General features: G+C 29.2%; 1 protein-coding gene across 1 annotated transcript in view; it reads right to left on the reverse strand.

Annotated features, from left to right (window-relative positions):
- LOC111680003 overlaps positions 1–10395 on the reverse strand; it is a 29271-nt gene extending 18876 nt beyond the window's left edge. The window contains exon 1 of the mRNA XM_046946512.1: positions 9884–10395. The gene's annotated coding sequence lies outside the window, so the exon portion shown is untranslated. The remainder of the gene's footprint in view (positions 1–9883) is intronic.
- Positions 10396–11627: the final 1232 nt, after the last annotated feature.

The raw sequence follows: 11627 nt of genomic DNA on the forward strand, positions 1-11627 counted from the left end.
AAACATTTTAAGTTAAAAATAGCTACAAAATTTTAAATTTAACTATAAATAGTGAAAGTTAAATACCAAAAATAACTTTTTGAATTTATTTGTATTTTTTATAGAATGGATCAATATTATCACGAGTTTATTTGATGTTCAGTGTTTCACTTGTGGTTGTGATTGTCTCTGTTGTTTCAATTTAACATGATTTTGCTATTAATTGCCACAAGTGTCGTTCAAAACAATCACAAAAACAGCAATACAACAAAATAACCAACAATCAGTTGAACCATAGATTCTTCCAACCAGCCAAGCCAGCCTTAACCATCGTAGTTCCAATCACCAATAACATCTGACATGCCTTTAGGGCAAAATCGTATTTTGTTATTTTCAATTCATTGGTACGATAATGTATTTTAGCCTCAAGTATTCTGACAAGTGTTTATTTTTATTGTGAGTTTTAGTTTACTGTGATTTTTCCATTGTTTAATTGTATTTTTTGTTGCTATTGGATGCTTATAAATAAACACAAAACATGAAATTAATCAAAATTAAATTCAATTTATTTTATTTATTCAACTTCAATATTGAAAGTGAATCCACCAAAAAAATTCTAACATGATCTTCCGCTTTGTGTTTCTATTTTGGCACTAAAATTTTTACAAAGTATGACTTAAATCAATAGAAATTCTTTTTATTTATCAATTCCTTTGAATTGCATTTGTTGTTCCCATTCGTAAAGCCCCTAGATCTGGTAATAATAGTAAAACTGTAGAACTCAAATCACAAAGAAGTAATCAAAATTTTAATTAATGATCTGAAACAGGTGCCATGAAGAAAGGAAAACATCAAGTTGGTCAAGGTGTTGTTCCTACTCACAGATAACACATTGTGGTAAATCTGGTTTGAACAAAGAAAACATTTTACACACCCGGACATGAAGGAAAATTAAATGGTATCACTTGTATAAGATACCTTACATATATCACCATTTAACACAGTTTGGGACAAGACCAAATCCAAAATTCTGTCTTGTGCGCTAACGATTTATATGGTACAAGATAATATGGCTCTATTTGAAACCAGAACCCTACTCAAATCATTCCAAGGAATGCCCTACGATACATTTGACACTACCAGTTTGTATCACCAGAGGCAGAAGACTCAGTAGCACCTCTTTTATCTCGGGATTGCAATCATACCAATATGGTCAAAGTTTTTTAGAACGTCACTGTCTACAACTTTCATTACACCCCCTAATATCAAATCAAAAGTGGAATACAACTCTTATGTATAGGTCGGAATTTCCCTGTCAGGAAAAACATTCCTACATGCGCGCTTCTCTTCCGGTTCTTGCGTTGTTATCCATTTAAGAAAGTTGATATCCATTTAAGAAAGTTGTTTGCTTTAAAAATTTCAGGATAATATCACCCATTTCTATCAGAATTCCATTCAGAAAATAAATCTATAACGTTTGTGGAATAGCCCCACACTGAGGATTGCCTCTGGTAGATATGGCAAACTGTAGACTAGACTATCGACTAGGGAATACCTACTAGACTATAGACCAGACTATAGACTAGACTATAGTCTAGACTTTAGACTAGACTCTAAACTAGACTATAGACTAGAATGTTATGCTAGACTATACACTAGACTATACACTAGACTATACTAGACTATACTAGACTATAGACTAGAGTATAGACTAGAGTATAGACTAGACTATAGACTTGACTATAGACTAGACTATAGACTTGACTATAGACTAGACTATAGACTTGAATATAGACTAGATTATAGACTTGACTATAGACTAGACTATAGATTAGACTAAAGACTAGACTATAGACTAGACTATAGACCAGACTCTAAACTAGACTATAGACTATAGACTAGACTATAGACTTGACTATAGACTAGACTATAGACTTGACTATAGACTAGACTATAGACTTGACTATAGACTAGACTATAGACTTGACTATAGACTAGACTATAGACTAGACTATAGACTAGACTATAGACTAGACTATAGACTAGACTATAGACTAGACTATAGACTAGACTATAGACTAGACTATAGACTAGACTATAGACTAGACTATAGACTAGACTATAGACTAGACTATAGACTAAACTATAGACTAGACTATAGACTAGACTATAGACTAGACTATAGACTAGACTATAGACTAGACTATAGACTAGACTATAGACTAGACTATAGACTAGACTAGACTATAGACTATAGACTAGACTATAGACTAGACTATAGACTAGACTATAGACTAGACTATAGACTAGACTATAGACTAGACTATAGACTAGACTATAGACTAGACTATAGACTAGACTATAGACTAGACTATAGACTAGACTATAGACTAGACTATAGACTAGACTATAGACTAGACTATAGACTAGACTATAGACTAGACTATAGACTAGACTATAGACTAGACTATAGACTAGACTATAGACTAGACTATAGACTAGACTATAGACTAGACTATAGACTAGACTATAGACTAGACTATAGACTAGACTATAGACTAGACTATAGACTAGACTATAGACTAGACTATAGACTAGACTATAGACTAGACTATAGACTAGACTATAGACTAGACTATAGACTAGACTATAGACTAGACTATAGACTAGACTATAGACTAGACTATAGACTACTATAGACTAGACTATAGACTAGACTATAGACTAGACTATAGACTAGACTATAGACTAGACTATAGACTAGACTATAGACTAGACTATAGACTAGACTATAGACTAGACTATAGACTAGACTATAGACTAGACTATAGACTAGACTATAGACTAGACTATAGACTAGACTATAGACTAGACTATAGACTAGACTATAGACTAGACTATAGACTAGACTATAGACTAGACTATAGACTAGACTATAGACTAGACTATAGACTAGACTATAGACTAGACTATAGACTAGACTATAGACTAGACTATAGACTAGACTATAGACTAGACTATAAACTAGACTATAGACTAGACTATGTAGACTAGACTATACACTAGACTATAGACTAGACTATACTAGACTATAGACTAGACTATAGACTAGACTATAGACTAGACTATAGACTATAGACTAGACAAAGACTAGACTATAGACTAGACTATAGACTAGACTATAGACTAGACTATAAACTAGACTATAGACTAGACTATATGACTAGACTATAGACTAGACTATACACTAGACTATAGACTAGACTATAGACTAGACTATAGACTAGACTATAGACTAGACTATAGACTAGACTATAGACTAGACTATAGACTAGACTATAGACTAGACTATAGACTAGACTATAGACTAGACTATAGACTAGACTATAGACTAGACTATAGACTAGACTATAGACTAGACTATAGACTAGACTATAGACTAGACTATAGACTAGACTATAGACTAGACTATAGACTAGACTATAGACTAGACTATAGACTAGACTATAGACTAGACTATAGACTAGACTATAGACTAGACTATAGACTAGACTATAGACTAGACTATAGACTAGACTATAGACTAGACTATAGACTAGACTATAGACTAGACTATAGACTAGACTATAGACTAGACTATAGACTAGACTATAGACTAGACTATAGACTAGACTACAGAGTAGACTATAGGCTAGACTATAGACTAGACTACAGAGTAGACTATAGACTAGACTATAGACTAGACTATATACTAGACTATAGACTAGACTATAGACTAGGCTATAGACTAGACTATAGACTAGATTATAGACTAGATTATAGACTAGACTATAGACTAGACTATAGACTAGAATATAGACTAGACTATAGACTAGACTATAGACTAGACTATAGACTAGACTACAGACTAGACTATAGACTAGACTATAGACTAGACTATAGACTAGACTATAGACAAACCTTTTACTAGACTATAGAATAGAATATAAACTAGACTATAGACTAGGCTATAGACTAGACTAACTCAACGATAACACAATTATCCATCCCGGGACTACTAGAATAGACTATAGACTATTGTGTGACTAGGTGTGACCTCCGGAAGTTTAGTGGTTAGAGTTCTAGTCTAGTAGAGCGTAGGTTGTGGTTTCGATTCCCTCCTGAGGCACTGATTAAAAAACGCACATCAGACCCGATAGAGGCCTAGATGTATTTCATCGGATTTGATGATCATACTTTCAAACTAACTATAGATTTTACTAAAGACTATTCGAATAGAAAATCAGTATATCTAAAATATATGGCTACGATTGTATGTAATTCGATATGATTTAACCAAATAAAATTTAATACAATCATTATCAAACTTGTAGTATGATCAACCTATTAAACTTTATAAAAAAAGTATACATAAAGATACATTGTAACAGATATAAATAATTTAGTCACTCTGTTTCAATTTAACACATTTCCAGTCCATCAGATAAATACAAAAAGCATTTATGAATCAAATATACCACTGTTCCAAATAATAAGACATAATATAGTTTAACTTTCTTAGATCATTACATATGATTTTTTAAGAAAACAAATCACAAACGTTATAATCCAATTATTAAGCACCCGAAAGAAAAATAAATGTTTAAACTCAACTCATGCGTTTGTCATGTGTAAATATGTATGTGTGTGTAAACATACTTTCAAACAGAAATTTTTATGAATGAAAAACCAACAACAACAAAACAGAAGTGAAAATTTCTTTGTAATTTACACCACCAATAAAAACATCAAATAATTTCATCAAAATTAATGTGTTTACATTTCATTAATTTACAAAAATGAAAAAACAAACTCTTTCCCACAAATTATCAAATCTCACACATTCAGTTAAACACCAACAAATATTTTTTTTTAATATAAACTTTTAGTTTTTTCCTCAACATCTTTTACTTAATCATCATCTTCATCTACCACTTTAAAAGACCGCACCTTGTCTGTAAAAGCAGACAAGAGCAAAAAAATCAAAAAACCAAAAAAAGTAAAAACACTTTAACAGATACTTGACTGCATGTCTTGAAAAAAAGTAAAATTGAAATTGGGAGATTTTTTTTGAACCAAAACAAAGTCTACACACAAAGTTTGAAAAAAAAATCATGAAATATTATTGTTCAGAACATAAACAATGTTGAAAAAGAAATAAAACAACAACAAATAAGATCATGAACCATAACACCTGAATTCAAAGTGTTGACTTTTATAAATTGAAAAAAAAACACTCAAACAAAATCACGTTATAGCGTTACTTTTTTTCGTATTTATTGAAATTGAAAATTTCATTTTGATTTATTTACGCTTACTATTTATATGGTTGCAATAAAATCATTCGCTGTGGTGTTTTATTTGAGCTTATTTTGTAATAATATAAATAAATTTAATTTTTATTTAAAGTTTTTTCTTTCTTATTGTTATTAAGCATCACATCAATTAATTTAGTTATTTAAATTCATACAATCTTTGATTATCTACGACTATTTACATACATAATAAAACATGATTTCTTTGGTAATTTCTCAATTAAAACGCAAGACTTAAGACACATACGTGTTTATTGCTTGAGGTTGTTTGTTGTTGTTTCTTTTTTTAGCCCACATTAACTTCGCAAGACTTAAGAAACGAACCTTGTATTTTACTTAAATAGAAAGATTTAGAAAATAAACCTTGTTTTATTTAGTTAAATTATTCGCTATAAATAGTTTTTTTTATTATTCATTTAAAACATTTTCTATTTTAAATATGTAAAGTCGATGATGTTATGTGTAAAATGTGTAAAATTTGCAATTAACTAAGAAATAATTCATATAAAATAAGTAATAATTTTTATGGAAAATTTTGTAAATTTAATTTTAATTATATAAAATTATATAAAGAAATAACTATTTATCAGTCTGCAATTATAAGTAGATAGTATTAATATTAAGCCTATAGGTATTCCTGACAATAGTTTAGTCAATAAATTTAACTACTGATCAGTTTATAGTCTTGATTGTTTAGATTATAGTTTTGACAATAGACCAATCTGCAGACTTAATTATAGATCAGACTGTAATCTTAACTAAAGATCAGTCTATAGTATTAACTATATATACATAAGTCTATAGTCATGATAATAGATCAATAGATCTTTCTATAATTTTGACTAGTACTGACTATAGATCAGCCTAAAATTTAGATCTGTCTATAGTCTAGACAATAGGTAAGTCTGTAGACTTTATTAAAGATCAGTCTGATACAAATTATGGATCAGCTTATAGTCTATATTCAGACTATAGTCTAACTATAGATCAGTCTATAGTCTGACTATAGATCTGTCTATAGTCTGACTATAGATCAGTCTACAGTCTGACTATAGATCAGTTTAGAGTCTGACAATAGATCAGTCTATAGTCTAACAATAGATCAGTCTATAGTCTGACAATAGATCAGTCTATAGTCTGACAATAGATCAGTCTATAGTCTGACAATAGATCAGTCTATAGTCTGACAATAGATCAGTCTATAGTCTGACAATAGATCAGTGTATAGTCTGACTATAGATCAGTATATAGCCTGACTATAGATCGGTCTATAGTCTGACTATAGATCAGTCTATAGTCTGACTATAGATCAGTCTATAGTCTGACTATAGATCAGTCTATGGTCTGACTATAGATCAGTCTATAGTCTCACTATAGATCAGTCTATAGTCTGACTATAGATCAGTCTATAGTCTGACTATAGATCAGTCTATAGTTTGACTATAGATCAGTCTATAGTTTGACTATAGATCAGTCTATAGTCTGACTATAGATCAGTCTATAGTCTGACTATAGATCAGTCTATAGTCTGTCTATAGATCAGTCTATAGTCTGACTATAGATCAGTCTATAGTCTGACTATAGATCAGTCTATAGTCTGACTTTAGATCACACTATAGTATGACTATATGACTATGTAGATCAATTTATAGTCTTGACTATAGATCAGTATATTCTTGGCTAAAGATAATTCTATAGCCTTGGCTATTAATCAGTTAATAGTCTAGATTATATAACATTCTATAGTATAATAGATAAATAGATCAATCTTTAATAGGGATCAGATGTAGATCAATTTATAGTCTTTAGTATAGATCAGTATATTCTGGGCTATAGAAAATTCTATAACGTTGGTTATAAATCAGTTAATAGTCTAGATTATATAACATTCTATAGTATAATAGATAAATAGATACATTTTTACTAAAGATCATTTTTAGCTTCTCCAAATGCCGAGTCTATTATATCGACTATTGACATATCTATAATGTTGACTATAGATCAGCCTTTATTCTTTATTATAGACTTTTCTATAGATTAGATGATAGTGTTGCCTATAGATCTGCCCATGACTGTGATAATGCTGTGAGAATAAAACAGCGTATAAACTTGTGAAGAAGTAAAATAATTTTAATGATTGAAGAAATAAAAATCCAATAAACAACTAAAACCTGTACAAGATTTGAGTACCTAATAAATGGCAATAGAAAATAAAAATGAAAGTTAGAAAACAAAATGAATGAACAACTTCAATTGAGTAATAAAAGATTATTACAGCTGCCACCCACTATGAAATGCAGAAAAAATAATTGAAAAAGCCATAAATCGCCAAATAAATAAAAAATATGTGTTTATTTATTAAATAACAGATACAATTGAATATTTAATAAGAAAATATCATTTATAAATTTTTACTGAATGAATAATCGAAAAAGAAACTCTCAACTGACAGGCAGTAAGTGAATTGTATAACACTGTCATTAATAACCTACAACAAGTAGAAATTATACACCAAATGAAAAATTAAGATATAGATGCCGCTAACATCAAAGTATATTTCAAGATTTTTTATGGTAGATAATAAATAGTTGTAATTAATTTTATTAATTTAGCCAATTGAAGATTGTATAAAATTATGAAATAATTCTTCATCGTGTAAAATTGATAATTTTCTCTTATGATATTGGAATCGATTATACTCGTTATTTTCTTTAATAATTTAATAATAATCTTAAATACACTTGCATCGTCATAAATATTATTGTAACAGCTTTATTTTATATTTGAATAGTTTATTAAAGTCTGGATTTTGTTTTAACTCATTAATTGAGGCGTATTGAAAGGAAGCTACACAGAAAAAAATAATAGTGTAATAAGTGATTCAATACGAAATGGTGTCAAGAAAACGGTAAGTATGGTGTTACTAAAATCAAAATTACATTGATCGGCAATGTATAAAATATAATTTATTATTATCAAAATTTTTTTTATTTCAGCGTTTTAGCATGTAATTACACAATTTAAAATGTGTACCAATTATTAAGAACTCAACTAGTTTTAACTAAAATATTCCTATCTAAATGAAAATGGTTAATGTAGATGGAAATTTTCTTTCTGTGTAGAACACTGACAAAATTCAATGTACATCATATTAAAATAAAATATAAAAGTTCCTTAGCTATCGCGAGGACATTAACTTATTAGTAAGCAGTTATAAAACACATTGTTAATAAGACGCTTTTTCACTGCTGCTATAAACAACAATAAGCAACAATGAGGAATTTTATGTAATCTTATTGAAAGATTATATAGTTTTCAACCGATTTAAATGAAACTTTTTAAAAATATTTATAAGAAAGTTTAATTTAAGAAAAACATATTAACGTTCGTAACTACTATTATGATAAAATTTGACACAAATAAATAACATTTCTCGCCACTTCAAAAATAGCGCTTAGTGAATTATTCGGTAAAAGTGATGTTTATTAACTTCCAAAGAAGCGAAATAATACAATTTTTTTAAGAAATTAAAGCAATTTTATTTTGGACTTAATTGATAAATGCGTGTAATTTATTTATTTATTTATATTAATATTATTTGAGTCAAATTCTTTGTATTCTATAACACTACAATTTCACTTCCTAATAACTCCAAAAAAAAGTACATAAAAGTTACTTCCTGAGAATGACTTTGGAATCAATTATAAAGAACACCGCTCCTATAACAAGTTTGTGTAAAAAGTATAACTTCTTCAGGTCTTATTCAGTACTTCTATGGAGAAAATTCTACTTCATTCTCGCTTCTTTGAAAGTTTTTTTCTAGATGATGTATTTTAAAACATCTCCTTTTTTGTCACATATTGTTTTTTTCACAAAATCTTTACCACTCTGAACTCGTATGAACGTCACATACATCCTAAGAATTATCCATATGTTTATACATGTTTTCCATGAAAATCTTTAAAAAATTTTATTCGGGCACTTAAGTTTTAATATTATTGGTACAAAAAACCTTATTGTCCTCAACATTCATATTGATACCAAAGATACTCAAGCAAAAAATTGGAAGACTCTGGCAGCTTTATTTTCCCAGATATACGAATTTTAGTATTTAACTATTATAGAAAGTGTCACGCCCACTAATGCTGGTCCGCCCAAATTTCCACCAAATGTTTATTAGATTTCTAAGATAAATTACTATGTGGGCGTGGCATCACCTTCACTTTAAATTCTAAATCAAAAAGTTTCCTAAGATACACGTCTGTAGAGGACTAAAGGTTTAGGCTGATTTTTTTTTTTTTTAAATTGAATGAAATTCACAAATGTCGCGATTTCAAAATTAAATTTCGATTGCAGATATTACGATTGCTTTTACTTTAATTAAATGTTTAATTGATTCCAAGTTGATAACATTTTTAATTCTACACATTATATTATTTTAATATTTTAGTAAATAATTAAAAAATTTTGAATTTTGAAAAATATTTATAACATTTTCAAACCGTTAATAACTTTTATTTCTTTTTTTCTTATAATTAAATTGCACTTACAATTTAAACTTTTATGATGTTTTTCACGTATAAGATAAATCCAACTGATTTTTAATCCAACAAAATGAATAACATTAAAGGCCGAATAGAAGTTATGGAAAGTTTATACCAAAATTCCGATTTTTTTTTTAATTTGTTATAAAAACTTTTAATTTCTTTTAACAACAACAAAATATTGTTAGATAAAAACTTATTACACAATTGGTTTTTTTAAATCCTTGTTTATATTGATTTCCATAAGATTAGCATCTCTTTTAAATAAATGTTAAACTTTTTTTTTTTTGCAAAAACTTTATGTTTTTTTTTTCTTGGTCGGCAAGCTAGTTTTTGCCAACAATCGTAAAGTTTTATTTATCAAAGATTTTTTTATATTTTTGATTAGTTTTAAATATTTGTTACTTCTTTTTATTTAATTTTTTTTTAATTTAGTAAGAAAGAAAAAAATTATTGTATATTGTTTGAATGTGCGCGCGCGCGTCTAGTTCGTGCCATGGGTAACCGCAGAATGGTTAATACACCTGCTTTCTCATAGCGAATTACTTCGCATGCAGCGTAAGAAAATTTCTTCTTTCTTTTTTAAAAAGCAACAACTACTACTGCCAGTACTTGTTGCTGTTGCCTCTTCTGTTGTTGTCGTCGTTGATTTCGTTGTTTGTTGTTACTTCAGCTACTGCTGTTGTTGCTAGTGAGCCAAAAAAAAAACTGAAAAAAACTCTCACACATCTTTGATCGTTGGTCGTACATAGTAAAATTTACAGCAAATACTAATAACAACAACACTTGAAGCAAGTTAGTTAGTGTTTGTTGTTATTGTTGTCGAAATTGTTATTAAAGATCATGATGTTGTGTATGATGTACAACATTATTACCTTAATGATAATTAACAAAGACGAAAGCAAAAAGGTATAAGTGATGTTTGCGTGCTCAGTCCTTGCTTGGCTGTCTGACTTACGATCTTACTTTTGGTCTTCATACTTACTAGGTATGTATATCGGTAAGTAATGCCAATGCCATTGTCAATGACATTGTTGGAAAGTGCATCTTCTGTGCAAAGCTGATGCATATTTGTTGTTATCATTACATTTTGTTGCCGGTAGTAGTTGTGTTGATTTTATGTTTATGGTTGGCTTTTAATGTTTTCGTTTATGTATTTGATTTGGATTTGTTTTACCTTTAAATCATCGATTATTTTCTTGAAAATTTCTTTGTTATTAGTCAATTTTTGGTTTAAATTTTACGATAATATTTTTAAGTTTGCTAGGACATAAGTTTGTTTGAGAGGATTAAATGCATATGGCATCTCCCATATGCATTTAATACAAAAGTTCATACATTTGGGAAACTATTTCTGTGCAACGTACTAACCAAAACAAATGAGGTTATATATCTTTAAGAACTTTAGTTAGTTAGTTAGTTAGTTAGTTAGTTAGTTAGTTAGTTAGTTAGTTAGTTAGTTAGTTAGCTAGTGTATCACGGCTCTATGTTCTCCTTGAAGCCGTGATACACAGTTGTCAGACCTTACAACGTTGTCAGGAAATATCTAATAATCGCCTGAACTTACAAATTTTATTTTGCAGCGTTGTCAGAAAAAGCATTACAGACAATATTAGGAAACAAAATTTGTAAATGTACACTGTTATTAGAAATTCACTGCCAACGTTGTAAGATCGAACAACCGTGTACCTATTCATATCATTAACTAGTGGCTCTGGTGGGAATCAAGCCCACCGCCTTCGGTCTATCA

Source organism: Lucilia cuprina, chromosome 3, assembly GCF_022045245.1.
Source record: "Lucilia cuprina isolate Lc7/37 chromosome 3, ASM2204524v1, whole genome shotgun sequence".
Taxonomy (NCBI): Eukaryota; Metazoa; Arthropoda; class Insecta; order Diptera; family Calliphoridae; genus Lucilia; species Lucilia cuprina.